This window comes from Ursus arctos, unplaced genomic scaffold (assembly GCF_023065955.2).
Source record: "Ursus arctos isolate Adak ecotype North America unplaced genomic scaffold, UrsArc2.0 scaffold_25, whole genome shotgun sequence".
Taxonomy (NCBI): Eukaryota; Metazoa; Chordata; class Mammalia; order Carnivora; family Ursidae; genus Ursus; species Ursus arctos.
The window spans coordinates 27,411,237-27,424,287 of record NW_026622930.1 but is presented as its reverse complement, the minus strand read 5'-3'; the positions used below and the strand labels follow the sequence as shown (position 1 = coordinate 27,424,287).

The 13,051-nt window shown below is 37.4% G+C and overlaps 1 protein-coding gene across 49 annotated transcripts in view; it reads right to left on the bottom strand.

Annotated features, from left to right (window-relative positions):
• The window catches only part of NUMB (NUMB endocytic adaptor protein), a 185,505-nt gene that overhangs the window by 138,650 nt on the left and 33,804 nt on the right, over positions 1-13,051 (bottom strand). The gene's annotated exons all lie outside the window — the stretch shown is intronic.

Below are 13,051 nucleotides of genomic sequence, written 5' to 3'. Positions count from 1 at the left end.
ATTTTTATTTAACTAAATAACTTTGTTTGAAAAAAAAAAAAAAGATTTTACCAGAACTAGGAGTATTTGCTTCTAACCTTTTTTTTTTTTTTTAACAGAACAAGGAGTCATTTCCTACGTGCACTAAACACAAATACATGATACAGTCCCTCCCCTTGAAGGCCCTATGCATCAATGTGGTGATACTATTAATCAGAGGTAACATGAATAAGTAATATCCTAATTTGATTTTTATTACTTTAAATTTTTAAAGGTTTTATTTATTTATGAGAGAGAGACAGAGAGAGCAACAAGTGGGGAGGAGAGGGAGAAGCAGGCTCCCTGCTAAGCAGGGAGCCAGATGCAGGGCTCGTCCCAGGACTCTGGGATCATGACCCCAGCCAAAGGCAGATGCTTAACTGACTGAGCCACCCAGGTGCCCTTATTATTATTTTTTTAATTTAAGTAGGCTCCATGCCCAGTGTGGAACCCAACGTGGGGCTTGAACTCACAACCCTGAGATGAAGACCTAAGCTGAAATCAAGAGTCAGATGCTTAACCAACTAATTTTATTCCTTTAAATTTAATTATCTCAATGTTAGGTTTATCTGTAATTTCTTTTTCATTTACTTTATTTTTTATATATATTTTTAAAGATTTTATTTATTTATTTGACAGAGAGAGACAGCCAGCAAGAGAGGGAACACAAGCAGTGGGAGTGGGAGAGGAAGAAGCAGGCTCCCAGTGGAGCAGGGAGCCCAATGCAGGGCTGGATCCCAGGACCCTGGGGATCACGCCCTGAGCCGAAGGCAGACACTTAAAGACTGAGCCACCCAGGAGCCCCTCTTTTTCATTTACTTTAATTCCAGGTATTACTATCTTGAGTTTTCAGGATATATAGGAAAGGCTTATGCGGTCCTAAAGGAAATATCAATTTAAAAATGGAAGATAACAGAAACTTATTTTGTATGGAAATTTCCTTTCAAATAATCACATTAAAAAAAAAAAAAAAACACAGAATAAGAACAGCTGAGGGACACCTGGGTAGCTCAGATGGTTAAGCGTCTGCCTTTGGCTCAAGTCATGATCCCGGGATCCTGGGATTGAGTCCTGCTTCGGGCTCCTTGCTCAGTGGGGGCCTGCTTCTTTCTTGGCCTGCCACTACCCTGCTTGGGCTAGATTGCTCTCCCTCATTCTTGCTCGCTCTCTCTGACAAATAAATAAAATCTTCAAAAAAAAATAAGAACAGCTGAATTTTATTTCCAATACATGCTCTAGAAGAATTTCAGATGTAACTCGCAAAATATATTTTTAGGCAACAATGTATTTCACTTCATTTCTTCACTGGCTTGATTCTAGAACAGACTATAATGCCTCTGATGTTTTATTTGAGTTTTAACAGTTGTGTTAAAAGAGAAATAAAAAAAATACTACAGAGAAATAACAATAGATATAACATAATAAATGCTTTCCAAATATACAGAAATCTAATTGTTACTAGAGAGAACACTTGACATGTATTTGATTATAATGAGCCACTATAATTAAAACAAGTCATATTCTGTCCACAATTACATTCTACATCTTTCTGCCTCCATAACAACACAATAACCTAAAATTCTCCTTACTATACTGCAGCTATTTTCAAGGACGCCAATATTCCAATAACACTAACCAAGGGGCCATAAGAAGTTATGAAGGTTAACAGTAATTTTCCCAATATCTTCATATTGGAGGCTAGATGCTATATTTAAGGGGAAATATGACTATGGATTATTTCTAAAACAGTACCAGAAAAGGAAAAAAAAAGGTTTAAATTTCTATTTTTTTAAAAGATTTTATTTATTTACTTGAGAAAGAGAGAGAGAGAGAGGGAGAGAGCACAAGCAGGGAGGAGAGGGAGAAGCAGGCTTCCTGCTCGCAGAGAGCCCGATGTGGGGCTGGATTCCAGGACCCTGAGATCATGACCTGAGCCAAAAGCAGACGCTTAACCAACTGAGCCACCCAGGTGCCCCAAAAGTTTAAATTTCTAAAAACACAAATGGAAACACTAGCATTGTGAATTCACAGCACTAAATAAAAAGCTGCTGGTTCCAAGATTTGGTCTGCCAAACTTTTCCCCATGGATAAATGTTCAACACCCATTAAACATTTTACACCACTCCAAGACTAAGAGTCTTCTGCTATTCTATGAAGAAAAATGAACTCCCAGTTTGGTTTACGTTCCAAGTAGCTGTCCCCAGAGGAACAGATCGGAGAAGGGCAACTTAAGCACAACATTGAAGCTTTATTGAGACCTGGAAAACAAAGAAATCTTACATACTTCCCACATAGAATATGCCTATGGGAAAAAACTATATTATCTATTTTTTAAAAAAATTTTACATTTTTTTAAACTATAATCACTATGCCAATTAGAGTAAGTATAAGGGGAGGAAGTCTTTCCAATTACAATTAATTCCTCCTAGTCAAAACTTAACTCATAAATTGTTTATCATACCTGAAGTTCTTCATCTCTTTCACTTCTAATATCTTTTCAAATGTTTTAGACCCACCCACCACCCAATCTCAATTCTGAATGCCATTCAAAAAATAGGTGATTATCTCCTTAATACCCCCTCTTAATATATGATCATTAACAGCTCTTATATGTGATGTGCTACTTACAACTCCAAACCTGTGTTCCATAGTTCCAAACCGTTCTTCTCAAAATGGTAGCACACTATTATTTTCTCTTAATTATATACAAATTCCTTGCTACTCAAAATGTGTTTCACAGACTGGTAGCATCTCAGGTCCTACCTTAGATCTACTGAACAGAATCTATATTTTAACAAGAACCTCAGGTGATTCATACACAGAAAATTTTGAGAGTCACTATGGTAATTCACTCATTCAGGGTCCCTTTCCTCCTGCTTTACAGTTCCTAAACTATAATTTGGCATATAAGGAATCAGATCCTTTCTCTTTTGAGCATATTAAGATCTACCAAAATGAAGTGAGGAATAATCTTTAAATAAGATTACAGTTTCTTCACAACCTTCTTTTCAAAAAAGATTGTAAGTTCTATGAAGCCAGAGATTTCAATATACCCTCAAGACCAAAAGAGTGTCAGGTGAATATTTGTAGAAGAATCAGAATAGATACCAGATGATCCCTAAAGTCCTCTGACTTTTAAATCTTTGGCTCTTCCATTCGTTATGTAAGCAAAATTCTATCTAAGGAAGGGAAGCTAAAAAATGAGATCATCTAAATGTACAAAATAAAAAATATGCCACTTTAAGTGACTTGGTCCAAGTCAATAGGCAGGTAGGTTCACTATTAAGTTCATAAGGCTCAAAAACATTTTTTCATATCATTTTTTTTAAGTTTTAATTTATTTATTCATTTTAAGTAATATTCCACACCCAACGTGGGGCTCGAACTCATGACCTTGAGATCAAAAGTCACATGCTCTTTTGACTGAGCCAATCAGGTGCCCCAATATCATATAATTATTACTGGATTTTATTATTATATTTTAGGTCAAGTAACAATATTTCCTCTACATATACACTATCATCCAAGTAGCTAGCAAATGCAGAGAGCGTGAGTTGGGCACTTAGAGCTTAAGGAAGCCTAAAATGTACACATTGCTGGAAAGAATGTGTACATGAAAACTGAAGATTACATGGTATGATTAGTTTCCTCAAAGCCAGGAGAAATAAGTGCCTCCAATCTTTACTGTGCTTACACTGAAATACAGGGAAGAAATGAAAGGGAAAGAAAAGAATAAAAGTACAGAAAAGACACACACAAAAAAATTAGGGACCAGATATGGCAACAAGATAGAGAAAAGAACAGAGGTTAATAGTAATCAAAAGTCTCAAAGAATGTGATTTAGGGACTTAGAAAAGGCAAAAGCGGCTACAAAAGCAAAGAGCAGAATACCAAGTGAAGCAGCATCCATTTCAGAAACTTCCAATGATGACACAATGCAAGAAATTTTGAGGGGCACCTAGGTGGCTCAGTCGGTTAAGCGCCTGCCTTCGGCTCAGGTTGTGATCCCAGAGTCCTGGGATCAAGCCTAGAGTTGGGCTCCCTGCTCAGTGGGGAGCCTACTTCTCCCTCTCCCGCTCCCCCTTCTTGTATTCTCTCTCCCTCTCTCACTCTCTGTCAAATAAACAAATAAAAATCTTTAAAAAATGAAAAATAAAATAAAAAATAAAAAGAATATTTGAGAACAAGTAAATTTTAGAGTATCTCTGGACTGAGATACCTGTCTGGCTCAGGTGGTACAGCATGTGACTCTTGATCTGAGAGTCATGAGTTCAAAGCTTGGAGCCTACTTAAAAAAAAAAGGGGTGTTTTAAAAATATCTCTGGGGTTAATGTATCATTTCTCCCATCTACAATAGCCTATATATCTGAATTAATAAGGAACAAGGAAATATAACCCTAACCCTCAGAGATCAATAAAAAAGCAAATTACTTTGTTTTCTTTTCATTGAGTCTAGAAAAATTTTCATCGATCTCTATGAAGATTTTCATTAAAAATAAAAATGGTTAGGACCACCTGGGTGGCTCAGTTGGTTAAGCACCCGACTGTTAGTTTCGGTTCAGGTCATGGTCTCAGGGTTGTGAGATCAAGCCCCCCGTTGGGCTACGCGCTCAGCACAGAGTCTGCTTGAGATTCTCTCTCCCTGTCCCTCTGACCCTCCCCCCTCCCTACCCCCACACACACTCTCTCATGCTCTAATTAATAAAATCTTTTAAAAAAATAAATGTTAAAATAAAGTTTTGATTCCTCACCTACCTTCTACATATTTTCCCTATTTATATTAGATTTAGTCCAAAATGTGCAGAGATTTCTATTTCTAAAAAACATTTTCTAGAAATCTATTACATGCAAAAAAAAATTACATAAAGGTTACATTAGGGTGGGGAAAGAACACCAGAACAAGGGACCAAAACAGAAATCATAAGGAACTATAAAAATGGAAAGCATCTAGGGGTGCCTGGCTGGCTCAGCTGGAAGAGCATACAACTCTTGATCTAGGGGTCAAGTATGAGCCCTCCATTGGGTGCAAAGATTACTAAAAATAAATAAATAAACAAACAAACTTTCTTTAAAAAGTAAAACATCTACACTGCAAAAAACCACTATGAAAGAAAGTTAAGACATGAATGACAAATTAGGAAAATATCTACAATATAAAACAGAGATTTAATACCCTTAATGTATAAGAAGCTCAGCATGGGCAGAAATACATGAAAATACAGCTTACAAAAGAAGAAACAAAAGCATAAGCACAAGATGTTAAACTGCGCTAGTAATCAAAGAGATAAAAAAAAAACTTTAAAAAAATAATTTGCATTTATTTGAGAGAGTGAGCAAGTGAGCGAGAGAATGTGAGCAGATAGGGGCAGAGGGAGAGTGAGAAATAGACTCTCCCCACTAAGCAGGGAGCCTGACATGCAAGGCTCAATCCCAGAACCCTGTGATTACGACCTGAGCCGAAGGCAGACATTAACAGACTGAGCCACCCAGGAGCCCCAAAGAGATGCAAATTACTACCATTTCATATTGACAGATACTAAAAATATCAGTAACAGCCATTGTTCTATAAGGTATATGGAATCTAGCACTCCTATTCACTACTATTGAGATTATATCTAACAACAGTTTCTCATTATAAAAGCTTTCAGGAAAATAATCACATTTCAAAATATGCCCATCTTTTGACCCGACAGCCCCACTTCTAAAAAATTTTTCTAACTAAATGGATGTGTACAAACATATATGGACATAAGAGCTATTACATATGCCCAGTACACAGCAGGTGTTCAGTAAATATCTGATGAATAAATACTATTGTTGAATGATGAACAGTATTGTTTATAACAGCAAAACTACTACCATTACAGAATGTCTACAAATAAACCATGGTATATCCATATTTTGAAATTCTCTACAGCCATTAAAAATGATAATGCAGATCTATAGTTATTAATTAGAAATTCATCTACAACAAATTACAGATGTTGAAAAAAAACAGTAAAATGTATGGTGGTTCCTCAGAAAAAATAAACAGAATTACCATATGATCCAGCAATTCCGTTTCTGGGTATATACCCAACAGAATGGAACGCAGGTACTTAGATATTTGTACACCAAAGTTCATAGCAGTGTTACTTATAAGAGCCAAAAGATGAAAACAACCTAAATGTCCACTGATATATTAACAGATAAACAAAATGTGGCATATACATATAACAGAATATTATTCAGCCTTAAAAAGTGGTATTTTGACACATGCTACAACATGGATGAACCCTGAAAACATTATGCTCAGTGAAATAAAACCAGATAGGAAAGGACAAATACTATATGATTACACGTTTTTGAGATATCCAGAGCAGTCAAATTCCTATCATAAAGACAGAAAGTAGAATGGTGGTTGCTGTGGGCTGGGGGGAGTGGAGAATGAGGAGTTAGTGTTTAATGTGTACAGTTTCTGTTTGGAAAGATAAAGCTCTATGGTTGCACAACAATGTGAATGTACTGAATGCTACTGAACTGTACATTCTAAAATGGTTAAAACAGAAAAAATGGTTAAAATGGCAAATTTTATGTTAGTATACTTTACTACAATAAAAAAATTATAGAGACACCTGGGTGGCTCAGTTGGTTAAGCATCTGCCTTCGGTTCAGGTCATGATCTCAGGGTCCTGGGATCGAGCCCCGTGTCAGGATCTTCTGCTCAGCAGGAAGCCTGCTTTTCCCTCCACCTGACCCCCAGCTTGTGCTCTCTCTCTCTCCCGATCTCTCAAATAAATAAATAAAATCTTTAGGAAAATAAAATTAAATTAAAAAGTATAATGAAAACCATAACACGTCTTCTAGACCGGAATAAACACTGTGTTTATTATTTCTGAGTCCTATGTTCATAAAAAATGAGATTAAAAAAATGCATTACTTTGGTTATTCCTATTCCCAGTCCTATTCAGTACTCCCTACACAAGTCATCAGGAATAGTACCAAATGCATGCCGGTCAGAATGGATAAAATCAACATCACAAGAAACAACATGTGTTGGAGAGAATATGGAGAAAAAGGAACCCTTGCGCACTGTTGGTGGGAACGCAAGCTGGTGTAGCCACGGTGGGAAACAGTATGGAGGTTCCTCAAAAAATTAAAAATAGAACTACACTACTATCCAGCAATCCCACTAGTGGGTATTTACCCAAAGAATATAAGAACACTAATTCAAAGGGATATTTGTACCCCTATGCTTATGTTTATAGTAGCATTATTTACAACAGCCAAGATATGGAAGCAACCCAAGTGTCCATCGATTGATGAATGGATAAAAAAAGACACACACACAAATGGAATACTATTAAGCCACAGAAAAGAATGAAATCTTGCCATTTGCAACAACATGGATGGAGCTAGAGAGTATAATGCTAAGCGAAATAAGTCAGAAAAAAACAAACACCATATGATTTCACTCATATCTGGAATTTAAGAAACAATACAGAAGAGCCAAGGGGGGGGAAAGAGAGAGGGGGCAAACCAAGAAACAAAGTCTTAATTATAGAGAATTGATGGTTACCAGAGGGGAAGGGAAAGGGGGGATGGGTTAAATAGGTGATGGGGATTAAGGAGTGCACTTGTCTTGAAGAGCACAGGGTGATGTATGGAACTGTTGAATCACTATATTGTACACCTGAAACTAACATAACCCTGTATGTTAATGAAGTGGAATTAAAATAAAAACCTATATTACAAAAAAATAGTACCAAATGTAAATATTCTTCCTCTGAGGTTCAAAGCATAGCTCTGTAAATTACAGTTTGCATACATATTCTTAATAGACACCAAATCAGAGTTAAAACATGTAGCTTCTGTGTTTTTTACTAATTACTTAAAATGAAAGTCAAATTCCTATGTAAATTAACTCTCATACTCTTCAGCAAAAAATTCAAGCTATCTAGAATATAGCAAAGACCCCAAGTAACAGGAAATATCTCAAACATCTGAATATGGACATTAGAAAGTCAACAGAAAACTGAAGAATAAACTACTGAGATCTGAGCCTTTGAGACTATAAACTACAGTTTATAGTCAAAATAAGTAAAAGGAGGAGCCAAGTCTGATATCAAAGTAAACATCAAGAATAGAAAGCTCCAACCAAACCTATCTTCCCCCTCCCATCCTCTGAGAATGGTCTGACTCTGGCATAACTGAAAATATCTGGTTAGGTCATACCTAGGGAATTCATTCCATAGAGGAGTGGCAGGTACTTAAGGGGTCCTAGCTGAATCTTTATTGAGCTCAAGGACCAGGTGTTTCCAGGTGTGGGAGCAGTGTTCCTGCTTAGCCAGGTGCACTCTCACCTCATGAGATGCTGCCCTCTGGCACACTCTGTAAGCAAAGGGAAGTCAGGTCAACACACTGCTCTCCACAAGAAACGAAGACAACGATTTTAAACTGTGAAAACATTTAGGTCACAATTAGCACTTAGAAAGAGAGAAATAAAACAGAAAAGATGAGTGCATCACATATATTAAGGATGAATACTGATCTACGGATCCTCATTTTTCTTTCAACTCTGTGTGTATGGGGGAGGGTCATCATCGAAAATGTTTAAAATTTGGGGCACAAGCCTGGCTCAGTTGGTTAAGCATCTGCCTTGGCTTCGGTCATGATCCCAGGGTCCTGGGATCAAGCCTTGCGTGGGGCTCCCTGCTCAGTGGGGAGTCTGCTTGCCCCTCCCCCCAGCCTGTGCTTTCTCTCTCTAATAAATAAATAAAATCTTTTTTAAAAATGTTTAAAGGGGTGCCTGGGTGGCTCAGTTGGTTAGGCGTCTACCTTCGGCTCACGTTCTGATCTGAACCGTTTTGGGAGCCCCACACTGGGCTCCCTGCTCAGTGGGGAGTCTGCTTCTCCCTCTCTCTTTGCCCTTTCTTCCCCAGCTCGTGTTCTCTCTCTCTCTCTCTCTCTCAAATAAGTAAAATCTTTTAAAAAACAAAAATAAATAAATAAATAAATAAAATGTTTAAAATTCACTGTTGTAGAGAAATGTTTGTAAATGTGCACCCGAAGATAAGCAAGAATATGTTTGTAATACCAACAAAATGGAAAAAAAAACAATGTCCATCTTTAGGAGAAAAGATAAATTGTGGTACAGTCATACAACTAATACATATACCTGAGAAAATAAATAACAGTTATACACATTGATATGGGTGAATTTTAAAAACACAATATTGATTAGCCAAAGCAAATAAATATATGTAGTAAAACAAAACAAGAATATATGTGTACTATGGGGCACCCGGGTGGCTCAGTTGTTAAGCGTCTGCCTTCGGCTCAAGTCACGATCCCAGCATTCTGGGATCCACCCCCGCACCGGGCTCCCTGCTCGGCGAGAAGCCTGCTTCTCCCTCTCCCACTCCCCCTGCTTGTGTTCCCTCTCTCGCTGCCTCTCTGTCAAATAAAAAAAATAAAAGTCTAGGGGCACCTGGGTGGCACAGCGGTTAAGCGTCTGCCTTCGGCTCAGGGCGTGATCCCGGCGTTCTGGGATCGAGCCCCACATCAGGCTCCAACACTAGGAGCCTGCTTCTTCCTCTCCCACTCCACCTGCTTGTGTTCCCTCTCTCGCTGGCTGTCTCTATCTCTGTCGAATAAAATAAAATAAAATAAAATCTTTAAAAAAAAAAAAAAGGAAAGGAAAGAGAAGGATAGACATCTATAACATAGGTCAAAACCAACCTCCTAACTCTCCCTTGAAAGGCAATGTAGATTTCCATTAAATACAGGCTCCATCCAGGACACTCCACTAAAACAAAAGATTTTTGTTTTAAGAGCACAAACTGGGGCGCCTGGGTGGCTCAGTCAGTTGAGTTGTCTGACTCTCAGCTCAGGTCATGATCTCAGGGTCATGAGATTGAACAATCAAACACCCCTCCAGGCTCTATGCTTAGCCTCAGCTCAGAGTCAGCTTGAGTTTCTCTCCCTCTGCCTCCCTGACCCTCCCCCTACTCACACATCATGTACTCTCAGGAAATAAATAAAATCTAAAAAAAAAAAAAAAAAAAGCACAAACCTGAAATGAGATGCAAGTAGGTAATTTATCTATCCTCAGTTCTCAACACTTAAGATAATGCCTAACATAATATAAAAGAAAGAAAAGTAATTTAAAATAATACATTGTAATATTTAAATGCTCAGGTATAACCATCCCAGCATTCATACTACTAAGGAAATCGACACTTGCATGCATATACGAAATACCATGCACATGACATCTACAAATGTAGACTGACACAAATGAATTGTATTAGAAAATCAGATGCCAAAAGGGTCAATGCCATTGGTAATATGATTTTCCAAAACAGTTAACAACTCTTGTTAAAGTTTTGAAGAAACAAAGTACAATCTGCCCTCAGTTTACTAAGTAGTTGCATTTCTGGAAAATTCAGTGTCTATTAAAACCATGCAAAAAAATACTTTGTTTAAATGTGCTTAAATGTATAGCAGAATTAGCATCAGATAAGTACAAACATGTTTCTCACCTACAAGAGCTGGGAAAATGTTAAAAAATCATGCAGAACTGTCTCAGACATTGTGGAATGTATGGCATTCCTGGCTTCTGCTCATTAAATGCCAAGGCTGCACCCACCCCACCCTAATCATTGTGGCAACCAAAAGTGCACCTTAAAAGATTCAAAGATTCATAGGGGTCCTGACCCCACTGAGAACCAGTGACTTCTAGAAAGGCTAAGTCCCAATATGGTTTCCAGACAGCCTTTATTTTCACAACACCATAAAGCTAAAGGAAATGATAAAGCCTACCCAATTTCTAACTTTGGCAAAGAAGAGTGGCGCCTGGCTGGCTCAGTTCTCGGGGTCGTGAGTTTGGGCCCCATGCTGGGTATAGAAATTACTTAAATAAATAAAACCTTAAAAAAAAAAGAAGAAATCCTTATTCAGTGAAGAAATTATTAGAGAAAGTATAAAGGCAGATCAAAACCCAAGGATCCTCACCCTAAATGAAAGTGATACATCGAACCAAAGTTTGGCAATTTTTTCACCCATCTGATAGCAATCTTTGAGGACAGTGTTATTTTGCAAAATAAAACAAATGTCCCAATTGAAAAACACTGTAACACTCAAAAAGTATGCCATAGTTTACAAAGCATTATTTAATTTTAATCTAACAATTTTATAAGACAGATACCATTATTTTTTTATATTACTTTTAAGAACAATCTCAAAAAAGGTCAAAGTCACAGAGCCAGTAAACTGAGAGATAAGACTTCAAGCCCTCTGATTTCAAATCCTGTGTTCTTTCCATCAACTATACTGCTGCACAAAGATTCAATATGGCAATACAGATAAAAAGAAATTCGTAAGGGGCATCTGGGTGGCTCATTCAGTTAAGCATCTGCCTTCTACTCAGGTTATGATCGACTCAGGGTCCTGGGATTGAACCCCACATTGGGCTCCCTGCTCAGTGGGGAGCTCACTTCTCCCTCTGTCTCTGCTGCTCCCTCTGCTTGTGTTCTCTGTCTTGCTCACTCACTCTCTCTCAAATAAATAAATCTTTAAAAAAAAAAAAACAAAACCCACAACTCATCAGTCAATACAAGAAAAGTGTTAATGGCAAAAGATCAATATAAAGCCTCTTGAACTATTTTGATATATCATAGACAGCTGTACTACCTATAGTAGTTATTTCTCAATATGAGAATTTTTTAAAGATTTTTTTAAGTAATCTCTACACCCAACGTGGGGCTCAAACTTACAACCCCAAGATCAAGAGTTGCATGCTCTACAGACTGAGCAGACAGGCGCCCCAGAAGAAAGGTAAAATTTTAGCAATTACCATGACATATAGTATCTAATTACTTTCTAATATCAAAAAGATTCTGGATCATAATTTTAATCAATCTTCAACTTAATCAAATATTCCAGAATCTCACTACAGATTCTGACAGTTAAAAAGTTAACAAAGTCTTTTTAAAAACCTTTCCATTTAGGGGTGCCTGATGACTCACTAGGTTAGTTGACCAAGTCTTGATTTCGGCTCAGGTCATGATCTCAGGGTCCTGGGATCCACCCCTACATCTGGCTCTACACTCAGCGGGGTATCTGTTTGAGGATTCTCTCTCCCTCTCCCTCTGCCTCTGCCCCTCCCTGCACCATGCGCTTGCTCTCTCTCAAATAAACCTTAAAAAAAAAACAACAACAATCCTTTCCATTTTGGGGAGAAATACATAACCATTAAGAACTTCATGAAAATCTCAGCTTAACCGAAGTGTCTCTAATGTAGTCGCTAGATTAGTCATCTCAGTTCATTTGAGAATGACAACATGAAGGATGGCTTATTGAATTATAACTCATTCGTGACTGGTAGATTAACTTTAAAACTCTAAATGGTGTTAGTGCTATGGTTCTTAATTGATAATACACTTCCATAGTTCCAAACATCCATATGCACACAACAGTTTATAAGACAAGACAAAAATAAAAGCAAAGGCATACCCAGGGCTTGATGTAAGAGGAAAAAGGAAGTAGTATGTCTTATTATTTCAGCTGAAGAAATACGGAAATAAGATCATTTATCAGCAAGTACAATCTTCTTAGACACATTTCCAAAGGGCAGAACTAATATACTAAGGCTTCCCTAAAAAAGGGTGGACAATAACCTACATGACTCATCCCTCCACTAATTCAAACCCAAAACCCAAGAAGAAAGAATAATTTGACATTTCTATTTTAAAAGAAAAAAAATTTTTCATTTATGCTTCTAAATTCATGTGTAAGGTTTAACTGGCTGGAGTGAACTCTTTAGGAGTTACAACATGAAAGCATATTAGTTATAAACTACACACAAAAGCTGAAAGTCTTAAAATTTTATTTTTAAGTAATCTCTACACCCAACGTGGGGCTCGAGCTCACAAACCTGAGATCAAGAGTTGCATACTCTACAGACTGAGCCAGTCAGGCACCCCTGTCTTATTATATTTTATCCCTCCTTTTTGTTCCTCTTTCCCAAAGAGGAACTTTACTCAGTCATAAT